The sequence below is a fragment of the Sebastes umbrosus genome, chromosome 2 (assembly GCF_015220745.1).
Source record: "Sebastes umbrosus isolate fSebUmb1 chromosome 2, fSebUmb1.pri, whole genome shotgun sequence".
In the NCBI taxonomy this organism is placed as follows: Eukaryota; Metazoa; Chordata; class Actinopteri; order Perciformes; family Sebastidae; genus Sebastes; species Sebastes umbrosus.
In genome coordinates, this window is record NC_051270.1 from 27,858,310 (window position 1) to 27,885,584 (window position 27,275).

Sequence of the window (27,275 nt, forward strand, 5' to 3'; positions counted from 1 at the left end):
CTGATAAGTTAGTATAAAAAAGCAGGAATGATTTAAATGATAATGGCTGCTGAGACAGCAATGTGTATGTATCTGCATGATGGATATGTCATGTCAGACAGGACAAGGTGAGGGACACACTGCTTTGAATGCCCCCCCACCCCCAACAGTAACAGAAGGTGGTGGTGCATCTCTCTCAGACACCCAGGAAATCCTTCTTAATAAAAGCTCCTCCGTGTCCTTTTGTAATCCTGCTCTGTATTATCAGTATGTTGCAGCTAAGTGTTGCAATTAGGCCGGCCTTTTTCATGCAAATCAATTTGACAGCACAACAATCAGTTAGTTATGCTAGCTGCTGCTCTCTCATGCTCCCCTCTCTACTCCTTCACTCCCGTGCCCTCTCCCTCCCTTCTACCTCATTTTCTCTGGCATTTGCAGAGGTTGCTACATTTGCATTATTTATCATATAAGGTTAGAATATGCACCACTCAAGGCAAGAGCATATGGTTATTAGCACAGTATTACAAATGCTAAATACAAAATGCAGTCATTTGCCTCACTCATGCTCCCCAATGCATCTTTCCGAAATATAACTGGATCATGCTGCACTTTAGCTATTCAAATCAAACATGGGATGATGGAGGAGGGACCAAATAAACAGGTCTAAGTACTAGAGTTTTCCTGGTTTACATATTGCACGCCCTCCTTCTCTGTGTGTGGAGTCCTGATACAAGGCATCCGGGTATCATTTACTAAAAACATGCAGGCAGCAGCCGTACTATACCTGACAGGTGGCACTACTACAGTCTGGAGCCTTGACGGGATTTCAGCCCAACAACGAGCAAACGCAAACACACACCTACACTGCATGACTGGCTATCAGAAATGCACGTTAACGGCTGCTCCAACATTAAGGTCCCTCTTACATTATGATGCATGTGCTGTTGGAAGGTTGGTCATTGAGAATATTAATAGATACCATTTGTTTCAAAGGAGGAGTCCCATCAAAGGCCTGCGTGGACTTGTGCTAGTATGATGGATAGATGTGGCTTTATTACCATTAAAAAGTCATTTACAAGACAAATAGGGGCGAGCTTTTTGAATTATGGTTACTTTATAACACACTGGAACTAGAGACAAAATTACAAACAAGCTGCTGGTTTGTAGTACTCTGAGATTTCCTCCAACACCTGATTGTTTGCATAGTCAATAGTGCAAGTGAAGTGAACAACTGTGGTGGATATAAGTACTGTCGGCAGAAGTCAATATCGCCGTAGCTCTGATCACATACATATGCATTAGGGGTGTCACGATTTAAATTCTATATCGGAAATTGATCGAAATTAGCTTCCGATCTTGATCATCAAAATCAGAAGCAGGATCGGCGATTATGCTTCTTATCCCCCGCCTACTTGCTAGCGTCCAAAAAAATAAATATATAATTGGACTCAAGAACTATAACAGCCATCTCACTCGTGATTAAAACTATAAACCAGCACAAAAATCACAATTACCAACATAAGCCACCATGTTCTGAACAGACACATTACATTATAAACACTAACAAAAGTAACATTTGCATTTTGGAAAAAAAAACTTTAAACTACTCAGTCCAGCCTTCGGGACTAGGCCGGCATGATGGGAAATGTGGGCTTGTTTTGTTTTTGTAATGATTATGTACTGAGGTGGGTGGATATTGAAAAGATGTAGCTTTTTATATTATAGACTGTTTTTGTCTAATTTTTGAAACACTTTCTAATTAAAAAGGGAGTTCAGATCTCTTTTTAAAGAAGAATTTGAAAGTGTAAATGACCATTGTCAGGACATAAAACCAATGATCTGTTGCTCTTTACAAATCTAGACTCCATAGTCTACCAATGGCATGTTTAAATCAAAAATCAAATCGTTGATTTTGAGAATTGTGACACCCCTAAAATATATCTATGGATAGTGTGTGTGTGTGTGTGTGTGTCACGTGTGGCCAGAGGGCCTTTTAGTCTCGCTGTGGTTGCGTCTCATTAACGTGGCAGCCTACTATAAAAACGATCTAAATTCATCTCTTCATCAAAGTCCTTAGTTAAGTACAGAGGCAAAGATGGGGAGACGGCCAAGCAAAATCTGAAGGAAATAACTGCATGTGATCTTTTTTCTAAGGGTCAAATAAATTAAATCTGACAGAAAAAATATCGAGGGAGAATTTAAAAGAGTTGTGGGTGAGAGATGAGAGAGGAAGAGAGAGGAAGAGAAACATAGAAGAAGTGCTGCAGGATGGTCTGTGTGCCTTTAAACTGAACTCTCAATCTCACGTAGTTTTGTTCCTTAAAAGGAAATCAGAGGGCTTAGCTGAGGCATTGCCTTGAAAGTCATGAATAAACATCAGATTGCCTTTCTGTGCATACATCATACATCACAAGATGACACTACCTAATGGAGGAGGATTCCTCGCCCTCCGACACATGAAAAGGCGGTGAAATTACCCACCAAACCATGCAGCCGCATGGCTCTAAAATGGACCGCTGAGGGAGAAGAAGGGATGGGCTGAGGGGGGGAGAAAAGGAGGAGAAGTGAAAAAAGGAATCTCTTAGTAAAATGGATCCTTGTGATAACCACATTCTCCGCGTTGGCGAGCCGATGTTCAATGCAGAGAAAAAAAATAACATATACTGCAATAACCATTTACAGTTGAAAATGTTCTTCTTTTTGCATGTCCCCAGGTGCTATTTCTCAATTCCTGTGCTCCCTTTGCCATAAATGAGACCCCTCCTATAATGTTTGCAAGTGTTGATTCTAATAGCACATTAAGGAGTGGCTGCCATTTCAGACCAGACATTTAACCAAGTGAAAGAGTTATTATTCCAGGCTCTATGGGAACTAAATTGCATTTATCAGCGTGTCTCAGCTCAAAGAGTGAATCCGTTATGGAGGGGCAGTGGACTGACCACAGAAAAATGTCATCTGCTAGCCGGCACAGAGGGCCCACTGATAAGAACAGCCGCCCGGCTCACACTGTGTCACCTCCCAGAAAGGACATGCAGCAAAAGGTGCTGCACCTGCTAGAGAGGGCAGAGACAGACGGGTGCACAATTGGGAGTAAGAACATACACAAACAGGGACAGGGCAAGTGAACAGCGACATGAAAAGGAGGAGGGAGTACAGGTCAGACAGTTCAGCATAGCTGGATGCAGTGTAACGGTAGATATCAGGAAGCCCGATAAGAGGAAACTGACTCAACCATGATGCTGTGCTAATTGTTAAAATGTATTTTCAAGCAGACTTGAGAACCTAAAGTCTTCCCGTGATTGCATTCCTCGAGAGCAAACTCCTTTTGTGTTTAACACAGCAAACACGTAAAAATGAAATGCAATGAATACATTTTGAAATAATTTCTTAATATAACAAAAGACCCCTGAAGAAAAGAGAAGGTCTGATAAAAATTCAGTAGGGGAGAAACACTTGTGGTAATATGTCCATGAATAATTTGTGGTAGGGGTATGGAGAACAGACATCATTTTGAGCTCACGCATGTCCTCCATTTCCTATCTGCAAGCGTGGGTGCATCATCTGCCGAGAGCCTAAGGCAACTATGCGCAGGACATTTCCACAGAGGATCACTTGGAAAATATCCATCAGAAGGAGATACTAATTAGTGCGAGTCCATGCAATGTGTATGTGCGTGTGTGGTTGTGTGTGTGTGCGTGCGTGCGTGCGTGCGTGCCGGTGCACGTGCGCGTTAGGGCAGAGGGATGTACACCTAGCCAGGCGTGAGAGCAGTGTTGTGCAGCCGAGTGCAGTAATTTCTTTGATCATTTTTAATGGCCATTCTTTCATGTGAGGCTGCAGCTCGCACACAGCTCCCTGCAGGTGTCATCTCATTCCTTCAGTTGTGGGATTAGTATGCGGCAGGCAATAAAAAGCCAGGCCATTACACTGTGCGGCACACATACATAATCTCAACACAGTGGGATCATTACCTTTTCAAAAGGATGATATCAGCTCACAGTCTACAGAGAGACACAAAGAGAGCGATAGAAGCTGAGCAAAAGAGGAGAAAAAGGAACCAAAAGAGGACGGAAATAAAGAGAGGCAGCTAACCACGGTTGCAGTGTGGGATGGAGGGGGGTTAGAGAAAGAGCTATCAATCAGTATTGCAAATAACGGCAGACAGGCAGGCAGGCAGTCAGTGGATGATGGTTCAGTCCCTCCGAAGGCTGGTATGATATGGACACAGCGGTACCTGTTGTATTCTGAAATAAAGTAAAAACAATCTCACCTCTACTATTCTATGTCCTCAGATAAATTATTTAGCCATTCCTCGTTCTCTAACTTGCAATACAGTTGAGAATATCTCGTATTTTCTGACATTGCGACAAAAGGTGCCACGCCAGACCCTAAAACTAATCCTGAATATTAAGATTCTAAAAACACAGAGAAAAAATATCCAGCTGGCTCAGCGCTGCAAGTCAGCAAGCTGGGCACTGGAGTGCCACTCTGACTGTGGTAGAACTTCTAACACATCCATCTCTACAGCCCCACACATGCTGCACTCTGCACACCAAACACCAGTTTCCACCAGTAACTAAAAAGCTCTCCGCGAGGGCAAAGAGTGCTCCCACTGTGCCTTTCACAAACTCCTGCGCTAGTGTGAGCCCGGGCAGACAGGTAAAAGGTCTGTAACAGCACCTAAAAAGCCATTTTCATGATATGTGAATCCTCACGAACCAGCGTGTTGTTTCATTATTAATAGTTCTCAGGAGGCTCTGCTGGTTGAGAAAGACGGCTGGCTTATCTCATCCAGCCGCATACTGCATCTCCCATGGTGGTCCGCTGAACCCGGTGCAATTTACACACGGTTTTTATCTATTCATTCAACTCCTATAACCTGTTCTCCCATCAGCCAGACGTCTTTCATCCAGAGACTGTGTGTTCACTGTACAGTATGTGTATACTGTAAATGGATGTTTTGCAGTCTGGGGAAGTTTATTGCTGTAGTATTCAAACAATTATTCAAACAATTATTCAGATGCTTAATTAAGTAATCGGATCAGAGGTTTTTTTAACAATAAATACACAGATATGTATTTACTGTATGTACTCTATCAGAGCACTGGGGTAGGCCAAGTCTCTTTAAAAAGTAGCCTGCTAGTTTCTTGGTATAAAAACTTCTAACTATCTATTAGGGCTGTACCCGAATCAGAATTTTCCAAGGCCAACTCTTAGTCAACAGTTCCTTGCTGTTATCTGTTGCTCTTTGTACAATGTTGCAGCTGCAAAAAAAAGTGCAGTGAGTCGTTTGCAGTGGTGGAATATAACAAAGTGCATTTATTCAAGTACTGTACTTGAGTACAATTTTGAGGTACTTGTACTTTACTTGAGTATTTCCATTTTAAGATAATGTATACTTTTACGCCACTACATCTCAGAGGTAAATATTGTACTTTTGACTTCATTACATTTATTTGATAACTTAAGTTACTACATTATAATAATATTATAATGTAGTAATACATTATTATGGATTATTATGGATTACGGTACCTAGCAGTATATAAAGTAATTCAAATTAGCGCCATTTTTTACCAGCTACAACATTAAAGTGATGCATCAATCATTATAATCCAGTAATATAATAATAATAATAATAATAATAATGTCACTGCTCCCAAAGCTTTATTAGTCTGGCATCTTTCGGTCCATCTTTATTATTAATTATTATTATTATTATTAGTAGTAGTAGTAGTAGTATTAGTATTATTTATTTTAAAAATTAAGTAAAAGCAACATCATAAAAACAACTGATTAATTTTGTCACCAATGTCACTCCCTCTTCAGTTACAAACATGTAACAGTCAACGACTGTCAAGATGTTTATTTCTCACTATTTGGCCTGGCACAGGTGCTGTGACTGAAGTACAATGACCAAAGTTTGTATATCACTGGAAATGGAAAGTTTAAGGAACCACAGGAGTAAAATTTGACTTTGCTAGTAGATTAACACTTCTTACGTTTTCCCATCTCTCTCCAGTCTTTACACCACAGCAAGCCGAACTCAACACACTAATTAGTAGACTCCAGGGAAATACATAATATGATTCTTGAGCTTTGCATTCAGGCAAAGCTGCTGATCCCTGGTATTCTTTAGTAATCCCATTAATCACCTAGAATCTGATAATATCAATTATTTCAGTAAACAAGGAAGTCTAGATCAAGCCGTTGCCCCTCACTCAATCCCTGCATTAAATCAGCACACAGATAGATTTAGCAGCTAATTGGAGTAAAATGGAGCTTTGTGAGGGATAATTGAGGATTTCTATACAGTGTGTAGTAGTTGTGCATGTAAGGAAAGGTACACAGTGTATTTACAAGAGGAATGGGGTATGGGTGTAACAGCTAATAATGGGAGATAATTGTTCATGAAGTCATGTTTTATAGGGAAAGTATATTGTTTTAAACTAACAGACAGACATTGAAAATTCTAAACAATTTTTTCTTAGTTCAGTCCATCAGTATTCTTTCAGTGTACTGGTTACTGATATTAAGAGGCAGCTGTGTTTTACCAGTTGTCAAGTATTTGTTTGGATGTGCTTTTCAATATACAGTCTTGTATTTGACATTAACACTGTCAGAGTTGAAAATCTCATCATTTTCATTGGGCTTTGGCCGATCAAAGATACCCCTCTGCTAGTGAAAGTGAATTATTTGAAATAAAAATGTCTCCAAGAGATGTCTGACCAGGGTATATGCAGGAATCTTGAAGTTATATTTAAGACCTTTTTTAAGACCCTTTCCATACATTTTAAGACCTCAGCGCCTCTTCAAGAATTGCATCCCCTCCTTTCTCAGACCAGGTGAGTGTTACATATATGAAATTCACACTGTTGAGCCAAAATGGAACAAAATATGAGTTGGCAACATTGTTTGATCCCAAAGTGTCTGAAAAGAAACTTAAAGAGGACCTATTGTGCTTATTTTCAGGTTCATACTTGTATTTAGGGTTTCTACTAGAACCGGTTGATCTGATTGATCCAGATTGATGACAGATCAATCTGAATCCTGACAGATTGGTCCACCGAACCAAACTCTTTGGACTCCTTTGTTTGAGGGCATGCCAAACTATCCGCTAGGCAGGTATTATGTAAATGTGTTACTTCAGCACGTTACGGAAGAAAAGGCAGGGATTCAAGCAAGGCGTTTCTGGCAGTTCAGGAGCAGTGTTTCTATGGGGGAGAGTAACTCCGTTAGGCCTGGACTTTGGGCTTGTAACTTTGCAAAACTTTTGCATGCAAAAAAATGATATAACACACTAAAGGAAAGGGAAAAAGCACAAAAGCATAATAGGTCCCCTTTTAGAGCTAGAGAGTTCAGCTGTTATTTCAGCCAGAAAGAAAGACTGTCACATATTTGAAATTCACACTGTCGAGCTAAAACAGCCCAAAATATGTGCTGGTAAAACTATTTGATTCCCAGGTCTCCAGGGACAAAGTTAAGGGGTGAACGCAGTATTTGGCAAAGGTGTTTTATTAACCTGACAAGAAATGCATGCCCTCTTGTCTCAGTCCAGATGAGTGTCAAATGAAATCCACACTGATTGACAAAGTTGCCCAAAATATGTACTGTTGAAACCATTTGACTCCAAGGTCTCTAGAAACAAAGTTAAGGGTTATGGTTAAGGTTAAATAACAGCAGATGTAAATTTCAGCAGCTATGAAATCAACTCTGATTGATCCCCATCGAGGCTACACTTCCGACACACTGAGCAGTAACGTTACGCTTAGCAGTTATTTCCAGAGGTGGGCCTTCATGTAATGTTATCAAGCAGTGGGTTAGTGAGCATGCTAACTGTTGTCCTTTTCAGATGACGTCAAACCTAGCAGGAGTCCATTAATAAATTACACAGAATCCCACTACACGCCTACACAATGATTATATTTACGCAAACTTTAGCATACAAATATACATATCGGAAACAAGCTACAGAATTGAATACCTCGGAAAATAGTGTTTAAGACGTTTTTAATACTTTTAAAAAGGACCTTAATTTCCACTAATTGATTTATCAACTTTTAATAGACCCCGCAGACACCTTGTTGACAGGCCTTCTGATTCCCTGGGTTCATAAGGGGGGGGGGCTCCCACTGGTCTGATAAAGGCCAGGGTTCCTGCAGCAAATGATGCCTTTCTCCAGACATGTATGCCTACACTCTGCTTTTAATTGGCCTCTTCTGTAGCTGTGAACCTTAATGACTTTGTTCCGGGATTAAAAGCCTCAGTGTTCAGGCAAGGCAATTGGCTTAACCTTTTCTTGGCTGCTCCGTCTCTCTCCTGCTAGACCCTTCCCTTTCCCCAGATTTCTTTCTACATTACACCCATCTCTTTACATTTCTCTACTACCCTTTTTGACATTAATGTGTTACATGTAGGTTACATGTACATGTTACAGGTTAGCCAACCTCCCATCCAAAGTCACTTTGACATCCAAGACTTTTGTGCCAAACCACTTAACTATTTATCAATGGTTATACTCATTATCTCCACCAGGAGATGAGTCGTGTGTTCGTGCGCGAGTGTGTGCATCTCTGTGTCTGTCTGTCTGTCTACGGCTAATTTCGCATACTGCTCGACCCATCAGCCTAATATTTTTTGTCCTCATTTACGTATGTATTTTTATGCAGCCGATCGAAACCGAGCGTTTTTTCAGCTGATCAGCCATGACCGCTGACTGACTGGTAGTCTCGTATTTATGATTTTTTACTGATCACATTTACACACGTGTGCCACATGATAGATTTATTTCAGCGCACAGATTCACAGACACACATTGATTATATTGTAATTCACTCCCATGCATGCTGCTCAGAGTAATCAGTGACCGGCTCGTCTGCCGACAGCACTGAGCTGTACAGCTATCCTTAACGGAGGTTCCATTGACTTGAATTATGATGCATTCAAGCTCTACTCAGTAGAGTATTGGGTGAAGGTAAAGTATAACGTTACCATGATGTGTTCAAATGTATGAAGGAAATGTTTTTACAGCAATATAAGATATATTTTAGAGAAATAAATATGACCAGTTTAACTTTCTAGCACTAGCTCTAAACAGCTTATAATACTGTATATAGTTAAAACTACTATTGCCAAGACGGTTTACACCGACTTTGGGACGGTTGAAATATTTTTTTTGGGAAGGTTCTGGGGCGGTGGTGAAAAAAAGTTAGTCTGGAGCTTTGCTGTCAATTATAGCTCTTAGAAAAAAAATCTGAATCAGCAGGTTCGACTTAAACATTTTTTGAATCGCCTAAGAAAATTGCAAATGCACCATCTCTTTATGACTGTATGCTCAAAGACCTCTCATGATTGCAATGATAATTCATTCAGTAATTTAGTTGGATTCTGCCATCAGGGAGATTTAACAGACCTAAAAAAAATACCTAAGGAGGTTCTGGAGAATTGATAGCAAGTTGTTAAAGTAGTACTTAAAGTACAAGTTATTTAATAGCGAAAGGTAGTTGAAGTTCCAAAACACAAACATCACCATTCGTCCGGAAATGGGCTCATTCAGTGACAGAAAAAAATAATGTTTGTGTACCTACTGTAAATGTTTTAAATGTTTTGTTGTGTGTGCATTTGTGATTCACTTTATGTGAGGTCATTTCTCCAGAATGGCTGTCAATCCTCCCTCACCCCCACCACCCGACCCACATCCCCTCCAGATGCCCAGACCTGGCCAGTGCTGAGTGATAGACTAATCGATGTGCAGCCTAATCAGCCAGCTTAACTCTAATACCCTGGACAGGTCCACATCATTATCATATCAGCCTCCACACGTTTCGAGGTGACATGGAAGAGGCAAAAGATTAAAGACAATCTTGTAAAGAGGCAGCACAATTTTTAATGCGTTGACCAACCAAAAGAGGCCCGTGGAAGCTGGCAGCAGCGAGAGGGAGCTTAAGGTAAAAAGAGTGACGACCGAAAAAAAAGAGGAAACCCAGACAAAGACTTCCTGTCAGGTTGAGGCTGCCACTTTCTCTGCTGGGGAAAAAGCATCATGCTGAGGGTTGATTATTAGCGTTACTGGGATGCAACCACTTTCACAGGCACTGGTCCCTGCAGCCAGGCCAATGTCAGCCCTTTACTGGGTGTCTATTAAAGTGAAGTGTTTGTATAAGTTAAGCACATATTTAGGAGAGCTCAAGAAACTTGTAGAAATTATCTATAAACTGCTTTACACAAACTGTTTACAGGCAGTAAATGACGCATAAAAGAAGAAACAGGTTTGAGGTTGACGCCGGGAGCTCGGGGCATGTGGTAGAGTCTGCACAGTTAACGCAATTATCTTCACCCGGACACACATACGCACACACAAAATGATCTGGTGTTGATTACACTGAGCATGGGGATGACTACACATCCACGCATCACAAATCCTCCAAATGATATTGCCGACAATGACACAATCACTACACAAACACAAAACCAAAGATGTCATTGGACTCTGAATCATTTTGTCTATACATAAAAATGTGTAATCACAACTAATCTGTATAATGTCTCCTGTCAAAATAATGCAAAAATTCAGCAAGCTAATACGTGTCGTTCATTTAACATCATCTTGTTGTATGGATGTAACCTCCAAATGACATGACTATGTGTGTTTCTGATCTTTTCTTTTGAGAAAAGATGTAATGAATGAGCAGACTGATGAGGTTTGGATTTTATAATAAAAAGGTCAACCTTATTAAGTTTAAAGGAAAAAGAGAAAAGATTAAATCAATCTGAGTTCTTGATTTTTAATATCATAAGACACACAGTCAGCCCTCTTCTAAAAAGTACATTTACAATATTTCAGTTGTGCTCCTATATCGGTGATCGAAGAAAACACATGCAAGTCAACAAGAGATTGCATATTCATAAACTGTCTTCAGCTATCAGAAAATGGCAGTACTATTTGGGTGTTTAAAGTTTTTTTATGTGTTTCACTTCATTCATAGTGGTACAATGCTTGAAAATGAATATCTCTACCTCTTAGTCAGGAGTGTAACTCGAGGCAACGGCTTCCCCATCATCATTAATGTTTAAGATGGCTAACAACTGTGCTGTCAACAGCTTCCAAGATAATCGACATGTCAATCAATGACGGGTGTGAGGCCGGCTTTTAGAGGGTCCCTAAGGTGGCTGTTTAGAGCACGCTCAGTTTAACACAGTGGCAATGGGAGAGTGTAAACAGAGAAGAATATAGACTCCAGGATTGACTGGCTGATCAATGCCATTGATCATTTAGCCCACAGTGCCTCCACTTCTTTGCATGGGCTGCTCATTTCTCCCTCAGTCATCCCACTCTCAGGCTTCAAGCTCTGGATCCCAACTACCCTCTACTAAGTCACCAACACATGTAGCCTGCACACTAGAGGGAGACAGAGAGGGGGGCCACAACAAACATTACACTTACATATTAATGGATCCTGGCTAAGATATATTCAAATAAAGCATTACAGTATATACACACACACACACACACATGCACACAATATATCTATTGATTGCTTGTTTGGATAGTATTAAACGTCTAAGTAGTTTTTTGTCTTTCATTTTAAGGTTATATTGACACTCAGTGATGGGTGTCTCTTACACTCATTGCACTAATTAATATTTTTATATGAAACAAAAGAGCCATATCTCTTTCTGGTGTGGTGTGGTGTAGACCAAAACAGAGCTAAAAGGAGCCAAATGACTTTGTGTTTTCAGTTTGTTCCACTGCCCCCAAGTGGCTCAAATTAATCTAAATTACAGGGACAATGTGCAGCACATAGTTAGGGTATTATCGGTCCAACTTGCCTCTGCTGCTGAGCTTCAGGCATGAAACACTTATGTATTTCTTCTCTCTTCTTATTTATCTGTGTTGTCCAATATCTCCTTTCAAGACTATAGCAATACCTTGACTATACTTGATGTGATTCTTATTAGCAGAGTTGAGGAGGCATTTATGTCAGTGTCAGATTCTGCCAGTTAAATATCATAGGTATATCATGAGAAAACATGTATTCAATTCATTACGAACTTTATTCATCCCTATAAGGACAAGCGTACAGTATGCACCAGCTCCCAACCAAGTTAGTTTTATTGTTGTTTTGTTTTAGCAGCTGATATACGAAGCTCCAGACTAACTTTCTTTCACCACTTTAATTTCAACCGCCCCGAAGTCAGTGTAAACCGTCAAAAATTTCAAATGTTATCCTTTTAATTTGTTACTGACACGCTGGAAATAAATGATTGTATTTTTATTTAAATATTTACTTTGATTAAAAAAAAAATCTTGTTGGCATTAGTAGTTTTAATTATGTATTATAAGCTGCTTAGAGCTAGTTGTAGGAAGTTAAACAGGTCATAATAATTTACTTTATATTGCTGGTAGAAAACATATCCTTCAAACATCTTTATTTTTTCAGGTTTCTTACCAAAAACTAAATTTTACAGGATTACATTTGAACACATCATGAAAATGTTATGTTTTACTGAATAGAAATGCATTGAATGCATCATAACTCAATGCAACCTCTGTTAACGTTAGCTGCAGTCAGGCAGTACATATTCATGTGTTTTGGAGGAGTGGCTTCAGAGGGAGGCCTGAAGGGAGGGGCTGGGATTTTTCCGGTTGGATACTTTCAAAATCAAGCTCATCTTGCTGGTTTCTCCAAAGTTGCCTACCTCAGCTTTAATAAATAACTAAAATATACACAAGGTTATTAGGCTTTACAAAATAATAAAAACATTTATAGCCATACTGTCTTTAAGAGCTGTATTTTTAACACATGCTGCCTGTAACTACCATCGTTCAAACACTGATCATGCTCTGGTGCTAATTCCTATGCAGGATTGCTCATCGGCAGGAAATGTTCATCATAGTGGGTTTAGATTAATTTACATTTAGTGTCATAACAATTATTGCTGCTCTGTCAACAATGAGGCAGTAAATTGTGATAAATGCTCAAAGTCTGAGAGGTATTTTTCTTTTCAAAGCATCTTTTTAGTGGCATGGAAATAGAGACAAACTCAAAGTGACAGTTGGCACACCTAACTTAAACAACAAGGCAAACCTATTGGTTTGATTCTGCCTTGATGCCAGGCCGAGTCCCCCACTTCAATCATTGTACAGGCTGATATATCCTGGCAGCATTCACTCTGTGAACTGTGGACCCTACATAAAAAGCAAGGACCCTCAAACACAGAGCTAATTTCCCCATTCTAATATACTGGTGGGAGTCCTCTTTGTGCCCGCGAGATGGGATAGCGCATATTGGGCTATCCCAGGAGTGACACCATGGCCAGTTCCTTTTTAAGTAGCCTTGCCATCATTTGAGAAAATATGTGGCAGTGAGGTCAAAGTGACAGCGGGAGCATATTATCTGTTAGACCGTTTTAAATCCTCCAATTCAGCTGCTGAACAATTTGACCAAACAAATCTTCTGGTCAGGGTAAAAATACTGCGAACCAAATAATGACACTCATAATAATCATACCTATTACTAGCCAATCAGCTAGATCCAGGATAGTGGGTATCTGTAACTAGACACAGCTCCATCAGTTCTAAATTCATGATGAATTTTTATTCTTGCTCTTTTCTCAAAGTATCCATTTCAGATGAGATGAAAAAGTAATATTCCAGCAATAAAGCTTGATTTACATCCCCTTCGCTGTTCCCCCTCTTCCTTTTTTATTTGATCATTTAGCCAGGATCATATAACTGTATATCAGACACAAATGAAATCAGGTCCCATGCACATTAAGGCCATGTCTTTCTGCAGCTAACATCCCCTCCAACCCAACCACCCAGCTCCACAGCAAGCCAAGGGCAGAGTCCCATTCATTTTCAGGCCCATTTCCTCCTATGATTAGGCGATCAATCAATCCCAGCATTCAATCTCATCAGGCAGACGGGATTATCTGCCCATCTTCCCCTCTGCCTCTTTCAACTCACTCCCTCCCACACACACAGCAGCACATTAACATCAGATCAAGTATCACCCAACACAAGCAGTCTACCACATCCTCTGACCACAAACAGACAGCTTCTCATCTTAGCCATCTCTCACTCATCCGTTTCCATCTCCTCCAAGAGGCTGTGCTCTCAAATACACACAATCAAAAACAAACAGACACAATGTCAGTGCTAACTATTTACCTTTTGTGTTGGCGCAAAGATTTCAGGCATCCTGTCTTAAGATAAAAAATTGTCTAAGGAGAAGTGGTACTATTCACCACCCCTTGGTAAACTGGTAAGAGATGGTAATAAAGCGCAATCTGTTTATATCACAGCTCCTGTAAATGACAGCCTACACTGCTTCATTTGATGATAACGATGGTCTACCAATTAAAAGGTGCCTTGTGGCGTTTTTCTTGTAAACACACAAAAGTTATGTTTGCATTAAGGTCGTCAACTGATTCAAATATTTAATCGCAATTAATCGCATGATTGTCCATAGTTAATCGCGATTAATTAAGTGTACCTTAAAGGGAGATAGAGAGAGTATTTAATATTCTTATCAACATGGGAGTGGGCAAATGTGCTTGCTTTATGCAAATGTATGTACATATTTATTATTGGAAATCAATTAACAACACAAAACAATGACAAATATTGTCCAGAAACCCTCACAGGTACTGCATTTAGCATAAAAAAATATGATCAAATCATAACATGGCAAACTGCAGCCCAACAGGCAACAACAGCTGTCAGTGTGTCAGTGTGCTGACTTGACTATGACTTGCCCCAAACTGCATGTGATTATCATAAAGTGGGCATGTCTGTAAAGGAGAGACTCCTGGGTATCCATAGAACCCATTTTCAGGTCAAGGGACCCCTTTGAAAATGATCATGCCAGTTTTTCTTCGCCAAAATTTAGTGTAAGTTTGGAGCGTTATTTAGCCTCCTTCACTCCGAACTAGTATGACATAGTTGGTACAAATGGATTTATTATGTTTTCTAGTTTCATATGATGTCAGTATCTTCACTCTAGCTTCACTCTAAGTACGCTACAACCTAAAAATCGCTGTTGTGTTAATGCGTTAAAGAAATTATTGGCGTTAAAATAAATTTGCGTTAAGGCGTTATTATTAACTTTGACAGCCCTAATTTACATATATTTCATTACTATTACACACCCAAATCATCACTGATGCAACCAACTGTTTTCTGAAGACCTGTTTGGTCTATAAAATGTCAGAAAATGGTTAAAAAAGGTCAATCAGTGTTTCCCAAAGAACGAGATGACGTCCTCTAATGTCTTGTTTTGTCCACAACTCAAAGATATTCAGTTTACCGTCATAAAGGAGTAAAGAAACAAGAAAATATTCACATTTAAGAAGCTGGAATCAGAACATTTTTACTTTTTTTTTTTTTTTAATTAACCAAATCGATTAATCGATTATAAAAATAGTTGGCGATTAATTTAATAGTTGACAACTAATCGATTAATCATTGTAGCTCTACACCTGTCAGTAATCAAGGTGCGACAATTAGTGATTTAAGGTTAAATATAATTGTATTTGAAAGGCCAAATTGTAGGTGAATACATTTTTTGCCACAAACTACACCATCAGGGGAAGGGTATTGTAAAATAAGAAGAGGCAGCCACCCGCTTGAGGTCACAATTCATACAACACCAAATCCTAAAGCCACCAATATCAAACAAAGACTAGTACAGATCTGCTCATCCTCTTAATTTTTGTTATTCTCTAGTGGAGATGATTCTGATAAAACATCATATAGTGAAATGTTGAAGAGAAAAAAATGAATTAGTAATAAACGTAGAGAGACTAAGAGCACACACAGGAAAATTAAATTACTTTTTATGCCATCACTAATATTTAATATATCTAGGGTTTTGTTTTTTTCAGATAAGCACTTGGTAAAAGGGACGTCTTCCTTGCAGCTAAAATATTTAATAATTTCTCCTTAATGGCAAAAAGCTTTTTGATGTAGAGATGCTAATTCTTGAAACAACACTGATGAAACTGTCATGCTTTCAAGACACACTGGCTTTTAGTAACCATGTGCTAGGTTAATAAAGTTACACGTCTGAAAGGCAGTGTTTCCTTCCATGCTCATATACCCCCATGAAGGTAGGCCGCAATACCCCAGAAACAAAATCAAAGCTGGTACAATCACACTGGCAAAAAAATCTGCAACAAAAACTGTGTCACATTGACCTTGAACAGTACAGTGGCCACGAGAAACAGCCTCGCAAACACAACAAAACGTTCACATAGCTTCAGTTACCACCTCCACCTTCTATACTTTACGGAAGACAGTGTCTTCCCATCTCATAGTTAAATTAATGTCATTAAACAGTCACGTTGGTTATATATTTCTGAAGTATGAAATGCATTCTTGAAAATGCATATTTTATAGGCATTTAGTATGAGATCTAACGCCATGTGACATTTAATTTATTCACTTTGACAAAATAATGTCGCAAAACTTCCCTTTTTTACCCATTTTCATGTATGTTTACTTTTACTGCATTTTAATAATGCTGAAATATGATCTGTGTTGTTAAAAGAAATAAACAAATGTTAATTTGTTTGTAAAATCTTTTAGCTTTATTCCTAGTTTCAATTTTCATATTTGCACCTTTACTGTAATCTTTCTTTGCTCTTAGCAGGTTTAACCAGTGGGCAACCTCCGGGTCTGACAAGTGAAATCAATGCGGTCTTAAACTTACATTCTTTCTAACAGCCAGCAGGGGGCGACTCCTCTGGTTGCAAAAAGAAGTCTGATTTTATAGAAGTCTATGACAAAATGAGCCTCTTCTCACTTGATTTATTACCTCAGTAAACATTGTAAACCTGAGTTTGAGTTTGTCTCAATCACTAGTTTCAAGTCTTTTTGTTTATTTAGTAAATTATGGTCCATTTAGAGTCAAATAGACCATAAAGCAGGGGATGCTTTAGGGTGTGGCTATTTTGTGATTGACAGGTCGCTACCACGGCGTTGTCCGGTCTGGATTGTTGTTCGTGTTTTCGTCTTAGAACTTTAACCCTTTCACAGTGTGTTTTTAGCTCATGAAAGTTAATTATAACCTTTTTGGTGGCCTGAAAATGTCTTATTCAGCATTTGGTTGTACTTAGCTCCACCCTCTCCTGTCACCTCTGGTTGCAAAAAAACAACATGGCAACGGCCAAAATGACAAACTAAAGGCTTCAAAACGGCAGTCCACAACCAATGGGTGACGTCACGGTGACTATGTCTACTTCTTATATACAGTACAGTCTATGGGTTTAACAATGAATCCCCCCACCAGGCCATTAAAGTTTCATCTTCTCTCTTATCAACATAAGCAACAAAGAATCAGTGTTTCTGATCTCTAATCCATTTTTTCCCCATCAACTGCGGATGAAGTGGTGCAGCGTGAGTTCACCTGTGAAGCGCGGTCATCCATGTGATGGATCATCCATGTGGTCACTGCATAATGGTCAACATGCTGAAGACCTTCTTGGCAAACCATCTGGAACTCCTCCAGGATGTTTTAGGATCTTTTCTGGTCACTGAGTTAGTGTCAGGGAATCACTGCTGCCCTATCAACACAAACAAAAAGTTTCCCTTAACATCCCACACATCTGAACATCAAGAAAAAAAAAAAAATTATATCCCAGAAGGAAAATTGAGAAAACACAGCATGAATAAATTATCAAAAAAACTTTCATGCTAGTCAAATGTCAATAGCAGCAATATTGTCAAACTCTCTGTGGGACTCTTGACTGTCCGGAGAAGCTGAATCCGCTGCAATAAATGGCTTTAATAACACACCTGATGTTCTATACATGTCATTGTTTTTAATTATGTGCTGGGACCAACAGAGAGGTGCTTACTCCAAGATGCAAGTCTTGGCGTGCTCCCTTTACCTGCAACTATTAATCTTAGGTATGGCACACTATAAACCAAGCCACAGACTTACAAACTGAAATTCAGACAGTGAACTTTGCTCTGCTTACGGCCATTTCTGACTGTGTGGGTATTAGGCTGTCTACACATGATAAGCAGTCTGATCTGCACCGGCCGCTGGGTTAGGCACAGAGTCAGTGCCGAGAGCTAATCTCAACAGTGATGGATCATTATAAAATTTATAAACAAGAACTGATTAATTCAGGCTGAAGCAAAGAGAAAGAATGCATGCTTATTGTTTTAAATAACATCAGCTCAGAGATATGTTGGGTTGAGGTATCTTGGTCAGCTGTAATCTGCTTGGACATGTTTTCGTGATTTAATTCAGACTGAATTGGCTTTAAAGTTCAAATAATTGGAATTTTTAGCACAGTTGTAAGGTGTAAAATCATCAAAGTAAACCATGGCTCAAACCTGCCAAAAAAAATGTGCAGATGATCATGTGTATACAACAAAGGTGGGTTTGTTTATTTCCTTCAGTGTGGGTGGCTGGCGATAACGCAGGGTGGGTTATAGGAGAGGCTGTATGGAAAAAAATATATATCAGTTTGGCTACATCATATCCTCTTGCAGAGTAGCCTTGACCTGCTGGATGATCTTGATAGAGCTGTCGTCCATTTAATTCATATGGATACACTAACATCCCCCAGTATGCCTTATCTCAGTGAGGACCAAGTAATATATTTGGGATTGGATTAGAGTGATCCCACTGAGAGAGAGAGAGAGAGGATAGTATACTATATAGACAGATAGACAGGGACGTGTGCAGACCAACAGAATTGGTGCCACCAACAGCATATCAGCTTTTAACCTTGAAAAATGGAGAACCATTATAAATGTTTAGCAAACTAACTTTGTACAGTCTCTAACTTTGTGATATGATAAATCAGTGATTTAAAAAACAAAGTTATATTTACAAAGTGAGTGTACATTAAAGCATCAGATAGTGTGTACTGTAGAGAATATTCAGATAATCAGCTTTACACACTACATGGCCCTGTACATGACCAATATTTATCAAACCAACTTAAAACAGTAAAACATTGTGCAAAATTGTGTGTTGCAATAATGACGTCACTCAAACCTTTTTTTGCATTGCAAGGTCGAGTAAACACAGTAAAGCTACAATGCAGAAGTTTGTTGGAGATGAAGTTACTTTACCAACCTGCTCCTGCTTGGAGCTGTAAGAAGAAGAAGGTCGGGATGCATCCTTCTAGGCCTCGTCGTCCTCGTGTTGTTGTCAAAGCTAGCGCAGCATCCTTGTAGCTATAGTTATCTCATCATCTGTAGCATCGACCAGCAGGAGCTGGCGGTAGAAGGACGCTAGTGGTGCCAGAGCTTGGCTGGCACATGGCCTCGGGCTGCGGGGGTACGACGCATGCGCAGTGTGACTGGAGCAGCGATGTTGGAGGTTACCAGCAGAGGGCGCTAGAGATGAAGCGACACATACTCAACAGGTGTTCAACATGCTTTTGTGTGAATAAACAGTAGTAGCAGTGGCGGCCGGCCAATAGAGGGCCACGGGGCCTGGCCCCACCCACCTTGAGCCACCAAAAAAAAAAAAAAAAAAATTATAAAATTATTAATTATAAAAATTCTAAAAATTCTAAAAATTGTCAATATGTGTGTTTTTGACCTATGGAATATACCCGTAATATTTGTAAAATAGGATAACTGCGCCAAATATCTGCTTTCCTCCTTGAACTCTCTGCTAGTGCACCTCTCAGCTGCTCTGCTGCACGTGCACTTTCTGGGGCCAAATGGATTTGGCCCAAGGAAGGCGGGTCTAATAAGCAGTACAGCCAATCACTGATTAAAGATATATGATTACAAGCATGAATGACATACAATTCATCCAATCAGCGCCGTAAAAAAGACTTCCGGGAGGGCCAAACTGATTTGGCCCATGGTGTGCGCGCGCACGTTCATGTGTGTCTCTCTCTGTTCTTGTCAGGGCTCATGTCAGTTCTCGCGTGATCTTGTCTTCTCGTCTCTCGCTTCTCTCCACTTCTCTTCTCTCACAGCCCATTTTAACGGCATGACAATGGAACAGCCAAGCACTAGTAGCGCTTTTTGATACCTTTTTTTGCATTGAATCGTACTAGGATGTTTGTTGAAATTGATTGGCCCTACCCAAAAAAAAATCCACCAGCTGCCACTGGTAGTATGTATCTTTTTGGATGCACTGAACTGTAATTTTCAAAATAAATAAAGTCTGAATTAATTTAAAGGGACTGTTTGTAACTTCTTACACGTCTAAATCACCCGGGTCGGTGTCCTAAGCGCGCTCCCATATGCGCGCTCGCGTGTGGCTACGCTGTTCAGACAAGACTCCAACACAAGCTAGCATCAAAACCGCAAAGTTATATCTAGTGAAGTCCATCTGTTAAACAGTGTTGGCTGCAGTCGGAGGACGCGGAGGAGACCGTAGTTTTGGTCTCCAGGGCCGGAGTCTCTGCTGTACTCTGCTCCTCTGCTCCTCTGCCTGCTTGCCTTCACTCAGCTCGCTCCACCTCACGTGCATGTGCGCACACTACACACTGCAGAAGACTTCGTAGCTCTGAGAATATCTAGTGAATGTACAGTGGATGTTTGTGCAGAAATAAATGCTGCAGCTCCTCCAGACCAACAGAGGTTTTCCGTGTCTTGTGAAGTGACGGGGCTCCTCAACGAGCTACGTTATCATCTCCGACCGGGTGCCGGTGTCTCCCTTCGACCGTGGTCGGGAGGCTGAAGCAGGAAAAGCCAACACTAGGATCAGCAGTGATTCATGGAGAGACCTTTGTCTGGTCAGCTAACATTTCTGCCAAGCAGGTGAAATATAGAGTGATATTGTGGTTTTAGCTGACGTGTGTCGCCTCACTGTTTTGAGCAATGCTCGTTCATGTCTGTGTAGAGCGAGCACAAGCGCGAGCCCGACGCTGACTTTCGTTGACTTGACGGCCACATGTGTCACTGTTAACAAGCATTTCTGATTCTTACAAACAGTCCCTTTAAAGAGCTGTCCATCAACGTCCGTTATGAACGTTGTCGTCACTACCACATTGCATTTTGGGATATTTATGCCACCATAGTGTCCAGCAATGCATACTGTAATATTTCACCGGAAATAGTATGCAATTCATGTACTACTGATTTCATGCTAAGGTTTCAGACATAGTAAAATATCTCACCTACTGTTTTAGTGTATTAAATAGCATGTTAGTATAGAATTTCGGATGCATCCAACATGTTGGCTCAGGTGCTCTTTGGATGCGCTCGGCCTGACAGAACTTTTTGGGTGCGTTTGAATGGAAATGTTTTTAAATAGAAATTGTTGCATTTGTTTATGTTTTTTTATTAAAGATCTTTTCAATAATTGCAAAATTGTAATTCTCACCCTGATGCCCCAGTGAAACGAATCTGAAAATGAGCCTTTTGGCAAGTCCAAATTTCTTTATTTTCTGTGAGGTTTAAACAAATGATTAATGATTGACCTAATCAGACCTCCGCTCTCTGTCCATGGTGCTGAAATATGCGCCAAAAGAGATACGATGAACAAACAGGTGAGGTTATATAATTCTTGATATTTCATTTACACTTATTTTCTTTTTGAAAGTTTGACATGTGAGTCTACTCACTATATTTATGGGTTTTTGAATATGACATTTAACAGATGCTTTCAAGTTTACATTTTGTGTATAACAGCTTACTTTTTGTGGAGGATAATTTGGGGGCATTGTGTGTGGGTGCCTGGCATTAATACCGTGCCAGATGTCATATACAAGTGACTGTAATCACTAAAGGCATATGTAATGTCACAAAGAGGTTTTGGACAACTCTCATATATGAAAGTTAGGGTTACTCCTCTTATATTGAGGACATTTTAATGCCAGTTAGAATGGCAAATAAGATCAATTACAATATTAAAGATAGAAAAATAAAACAAATGACTCCTAGAGATGAATTTCAGATGTAGAAAATAAATTTATTTCAACTGTATTCAAGATTACACAAAAAGCACCTAACGATGTAATTTCAGGAACGTTTTGTGTTCATCACCAGAACAGACCTAAATGCCGAGAGACATGAATTATGCTAACAATAAAACTTTTATTTATTTCTTATTTTTGCTCTGAATGGCACAATGTGAGAAATGTTTATGAGATCTGCTTTTGGAGGGAAACTATTTATTATTAAATACATACAGCATAGCTGTGAAATCTATTTTGCTAAATCACTGTGTTGCACCAAAAAAAATCTATTATTTTAATGCATCTATATAATATTTTTATTAGATTATGGTAATTATTCCTAGCAATTCAGTTTATTGTGTACAGTACAAAGACTTTGGTTTTTCTCAAGACTTATTTAATTAATTTGCATTAAATAGTAATACTTTGCAAAGTTGGCAAAGTTTTATGGGGAGAATTTGTTAAACTGATAGTCTGTCTTGGTCAGGAAGGACCAAAAAGATTACAATTAACTTTCATGAGCTGAAAACACACTGTGAAAGGGATAAAGTTGAAAGACGAAAACACAGAAATCTCCCAGACCGGACAACGCCGTGGTAGCGACCTGTCAATCACAAGGTAGCCTGGCCCTGAAGCATCTCCTGCTTTTTACTCTGAATAGGACCATAATTTACTAAATGAACATCATGCTGTATTGAAGAAGACTGGAAACTAGCGACTGAGACAATAAACTCATGTTTACAATGTTTACTGAGGTAATAAATCAAGTGAGAAGTAGGCTCATTTTCTCATAGACTTCTATACAATCAGACTTATTTCTGCAACCAGAGGAGTCGCCCCCTGCTGGCTATTAGAAAGAATGCAATTTTAAGACACTTCCGCGTTGGCTTCACTTTTCAGACTTGCCCACTGTTTAACATACATGATTTGATGTAAATGTACCCTAAAGTTATATCATTAGATGCTGGGTAAGGTGGCGGGTGGACAACATGCTAACTAGATGGCACTTTAATGGAGTAACGATCTTCTATTCTTTCTGTCTTCAGTATCAAAACTGTCAAGTACCAAAAGTGGACACCGCATTCTTGTGCAGATTAATCGCCTTGTTTACTTATTTTTTGATCAGATATTTTCTGATTTGAATGATAGTTTCATACATTTTATGCTATATCTTGTATGGCGTTTGTGTTAAGTCGACCTAAATGCTTTTTTGGTGGTGAGAGATGTTGTTTTTTATGAATAAAGAGTAAAGATACTGATCAATCAGTCTCTGTGTTTGCCTTATCCAGTAGATACTGGATTATAGTATAGTATAGTATAGAAGGATATAACAAAGATAATGACAGTTTGATTTTAAATTTCTTGTTTCTTGATGTTAATTAATACTGATGGGGGAAATGAAATCATCAGTTTAGTCAGAAGATTTTGTGCATTCCTTGGGGCCGGTGTGAATTATCTGGCGGTAAAAGTGGCTATATGCAAGGCTCATAATGCGACTATGACTTGGCAACATCTTTGTTACAAACTAAGATTATTAAAAAGATGTCCCTTGGCAACTCATTATACCATCAGCTCGGGCCATTTTCTCCTTAAGCCTTTAATTAAATTTGAATGATGATTACAAAGGTACAGAACAGTCAACAGCTACATGACTGCCAGCTAGAACTGCATTATGCCAGCAGACAGATGACTTGTTATTATTTTTTTATTTCTTTTCTTCTACATGCTCACAGCTGCCTAGCATGCTTGTCGGTCTTCACAATGTTGACATTTATTACTGCCTGTATTCCCCTTATTGTCTCTGTACCATTCCATTCTTCTGTATCTTTCAGATGAGTTTATAAGTCAGATCACCCAAAATACTTTTTTTTCTGGTGACATTTAGGAGGATAGAAGTCTTTTGAAAAATATAATGGTTTGGCAAACAGTGAAGACTAATAGATGTGGGCCATTCATAGGATACAATAGAAGCAGGCCTGCTTTCATCTCATCTCACATGTTCATTGTATACAATTATGTTGATTTATTAACACGTAAAACGTAACTATGAGTCTAATTAGAAGAGAAATCAGTGTGTCAACTCCACTGCCTCAATAAGGAAAGGAATGTCATAAAGGACTGAGTAAGAGATTGTTCTTCTTTGTTCTTCCCACTGACTTGATCTTAATGGATCTTTACACTGAAAAAAATTCAGTAATTGTGGTATTAGTTGAGTGCTAAAAGCAAGTAATGTCAAGGTAACTTTTGAATGGTTGTTCTTTAGTCCTTTTGTGCTTGTGAGCGCTGGGACTTAAAGGAACAGGGTACAAACAGCACACCAGAACAGTGTACTGCTGTATATTTTATATACAATACAATCACATAATGTCTTCTTAAAGGAACAGTGTGTAACATTTCAGGGGATCTATTGGCAGAAATGGAATATAATATTCATAACTATGTTTTCATTAGTGAGAGGCTTTCATCCCACCTTGTTCATTGTAAATTGTGTTTTTATTTATTAACATATAAAAGTTACCTCTGAATCTTAAAAAAAATAGAAGTCAGTCTGTTAACTCCATTGCCCCAGCAAGGAGGGGAATATCATAAAGCATGGATGTAGACATTATTCTGCTTTGTGCCCACCACCAACTTGCTCTTAATGGATCTTAACTCTAAAAAATGTGGGAATTGTGGCTTTAGTTAAGTGGACAGGCATGCTGAATGCAAGCAATGTCAAGGTAACATTTGATTGGTTGTTGTTTAATCCTCTTGGGCTTTATGAGCGGTAGAAATTAAAGCAGCAGGACATGAACAACACACAAGAATAGTGTGCAGCATGTGACATGCAACACAATCACAGAATGTCATAAAGCAGCAATACAAAATTCCTTTTGAATTAAGAAACGGGCAGAGAAAATCGTAACAGGCCCCTTTTATCTGTCCTACAAATGGACTGAAGTTCTCCCTCTGGCAGGCGCTACAGCAGAGCAAGCAGTTTGTTGTCACAGGCCATCAAAATCATGAGCGGTTAACTCTGCAATGCAAAGTCTTTGACACTGTTTTCAAAAACCCTGCCATAACTGTGAAATAACCACTGTGTTGTGTTTGTGCAATAGCGTATGGTCACTTGTACATAAAATGCAATTACTGTTAAAATGTAAAATCACGTTCACATACAATATGACAGTTAATCTCACTATATGTGTGTTTTGGCACTGCAATTAGGAGCAACTGACAACTCAAGTTAAATTGCTTGTATGTGTGAACATACTTGGCCATTAAATTTGATTCCGATTTCTCTATTTATTAATGACAGTGTGACTGACAGGAATCAGCAGGCAGGAGATAAACCGTCAAGGGTTTGTGTCATTGATGGTGGTGATGAGAAGGCAAACGGTTTTTGTCTGTGGCTGGTCAACAACAAATAAGATGGAAGGATAAGGCAGGTGACTTTGTGAGTCATGCTTGATTACAAGATGTGTGAAACCTAAGCTCTCGTTTTGGGCCTAATTTGTTCAAACACACACACACAACTCCTTACAGCCACAGAGTGTAACATGCCCTCTGCTAAAACGCTGTTTTTCCACCACTTGCTTTGTTAACATGGTGATTTATTGGTTTGAAGATTGTTTTTTTAACATCTTACTTCAGTCCACGATACTTTTTTAAAATACAGTTGTCTCCCATCCACCTCCCTGGTCTTGGAGGAGGTGTATAGTGTCAAGTGAAAAGAAGAGAAAACACACAGAAATATATGGGTGCCAGCAGTGAACACAATAGTTCAGGTTTAGTGTGTCTTTGTGGCATTGTAATTTTGAATAACTGTATATTGGCAACACAAGGCTTGAACTGTTGCCTACGCCTGAGTCATATACCACACAATCATTGTCGCCATCCGTAGCAGACACGAGAACATCAATTTGTGTTTTGAAGAAACAACATCTGTTCTATGCTAGTGGTTGGGACTGTGTGCTTGCATAGCAGGAGAACAAAGACGAATGTGGTTGCAACTTCAGGCAACAATTCAGCATTGAAGGGGCAATGTGAAAAGCTAACACAATCAACAGACTGTTGTACAATGTTGACGATATGTCAAAGATATATTGTGTTGCAGTGATATCTACTGAAATGAGCATGCTAAACAGTTAGTTCCACCCCATTCTGTCTTGTTATACCACTTGTACTTCGAGAGGCGATAGTGAGTCACTGTAGCGTCTAAATCGAAAGTGGCAGAAAGAAAAAACAAACTAAACAAACAAACTATCAAAGCATACACGGACCATACAGTCAACGATTACTGACACAGTAAGCACAAAGATGGCTAACCTTAAGTATACTGAAGACAGATGCCACACGTGAAAATGATAAAATAGCAGTGTTATTTTGGGAACCAGCGAGTTGGGGAAACTCTCACGAGATGGTTAAGGTAAGGTATTGATCTTGAATAGTTAAGGTTAGGATAGGTCATCAGGCAACGAGTCTTGCGAGAGTTTTTGCAGGTTTTTGCAGATCTCAGATCAGATTTTGCAATCTGCAGGTTACCTTCTAGACACGACCCTCTCAGAGTTTGAGCATTTTGGTAGAATTACTGTTAGTTAGTAGTTGGCGTTTTTTCAATTACTATTATTACTGATGACTGTAAATTTAGATTGTATGGACCCAGGTGCAATGGCGCCTCCTATTTCTGTGGAGCTTGTGGCCAGATATGGCACATTGGACCTTTAATACTGTAGCATTAATGTAACACAATACTGTATATATTGAAGCATTGGTGACATCATCTATAGGTTTCTGAAGGCAATTTTAGATTATTTTACGTGTAGTGTATTACTGTAGCCATAAAATTAGTCTGATTTTGGCACAGGGGATGAAGCATTATATTAGTATACCTGAGAGGAGATGAGTAGACACACTAAACAATGCAATTTAATTTAATCCCTGATATCTCCTTGATGGAACAATGACTCTCAAATATGCCGCAGACAAAACTGAAGGAGTGAAATAAAATTTTGAGACCCTAAAGTCTTGAGGAAAAAATACTGATTTCTTTTTGTAAAGAGAAATGTTTGACGATTTCCCCCTTGACTTTATCATAGTCACTGTTTTTAGAGAAAGCATCTAGCTGCCATTAGAAGAACTGCATCTTAAAGCACGTATGCATTTGCTTTAGTACTCAGCTGTGGTTGCTGCTGCTACATATAGCTGAAACAAGCAACACTCTGGCTGCTCATAAGAAAGATCTATGGTGAGCAGAGGTGGGCATGACATTAGTCACAGCGGTGAAGACTGTGACATTAGCAGCAGCTGTGGAGGATGTAGCTTCAGCTGTTACAAGTGTGAATGTGGCTGCAACTGTCATAGTCATGGATCTGAGTTGTTATGATTGGGATGTGCACTTTGTAGATAGTTTGATTTGGAAAGTGAGA

General features: G+C 39.4%; 1 long non-coding RNA gene across 1 annotated transcript in view; it reads right to left on the bottom strand.

The window, feature by feature from the left end:
• The window catches only part of LOC119480351, a 34,799-nt gene extending 15,561 nt beyond the window's left edge, over positions 1 to 19,238 (bottom strand). The window contains exons 1-2 of the long non-coding RNA XR_005204889.1: positions 19,080 to 19,238; positions 17,391 to 17,547 (exon numbers count right to left, since the gene is read on the bottom strand). This is a non-coding gene — a long non-coding RNA (uncharacterized LOC119480351). The remainder of the gene's footprint in view (positions 1 to 17,390; positions 17,548 to 19,079) is intronic.
• Between the last annotated feature and the right edge of the window lie 8,037 nt (positions 19,239 to 27,275).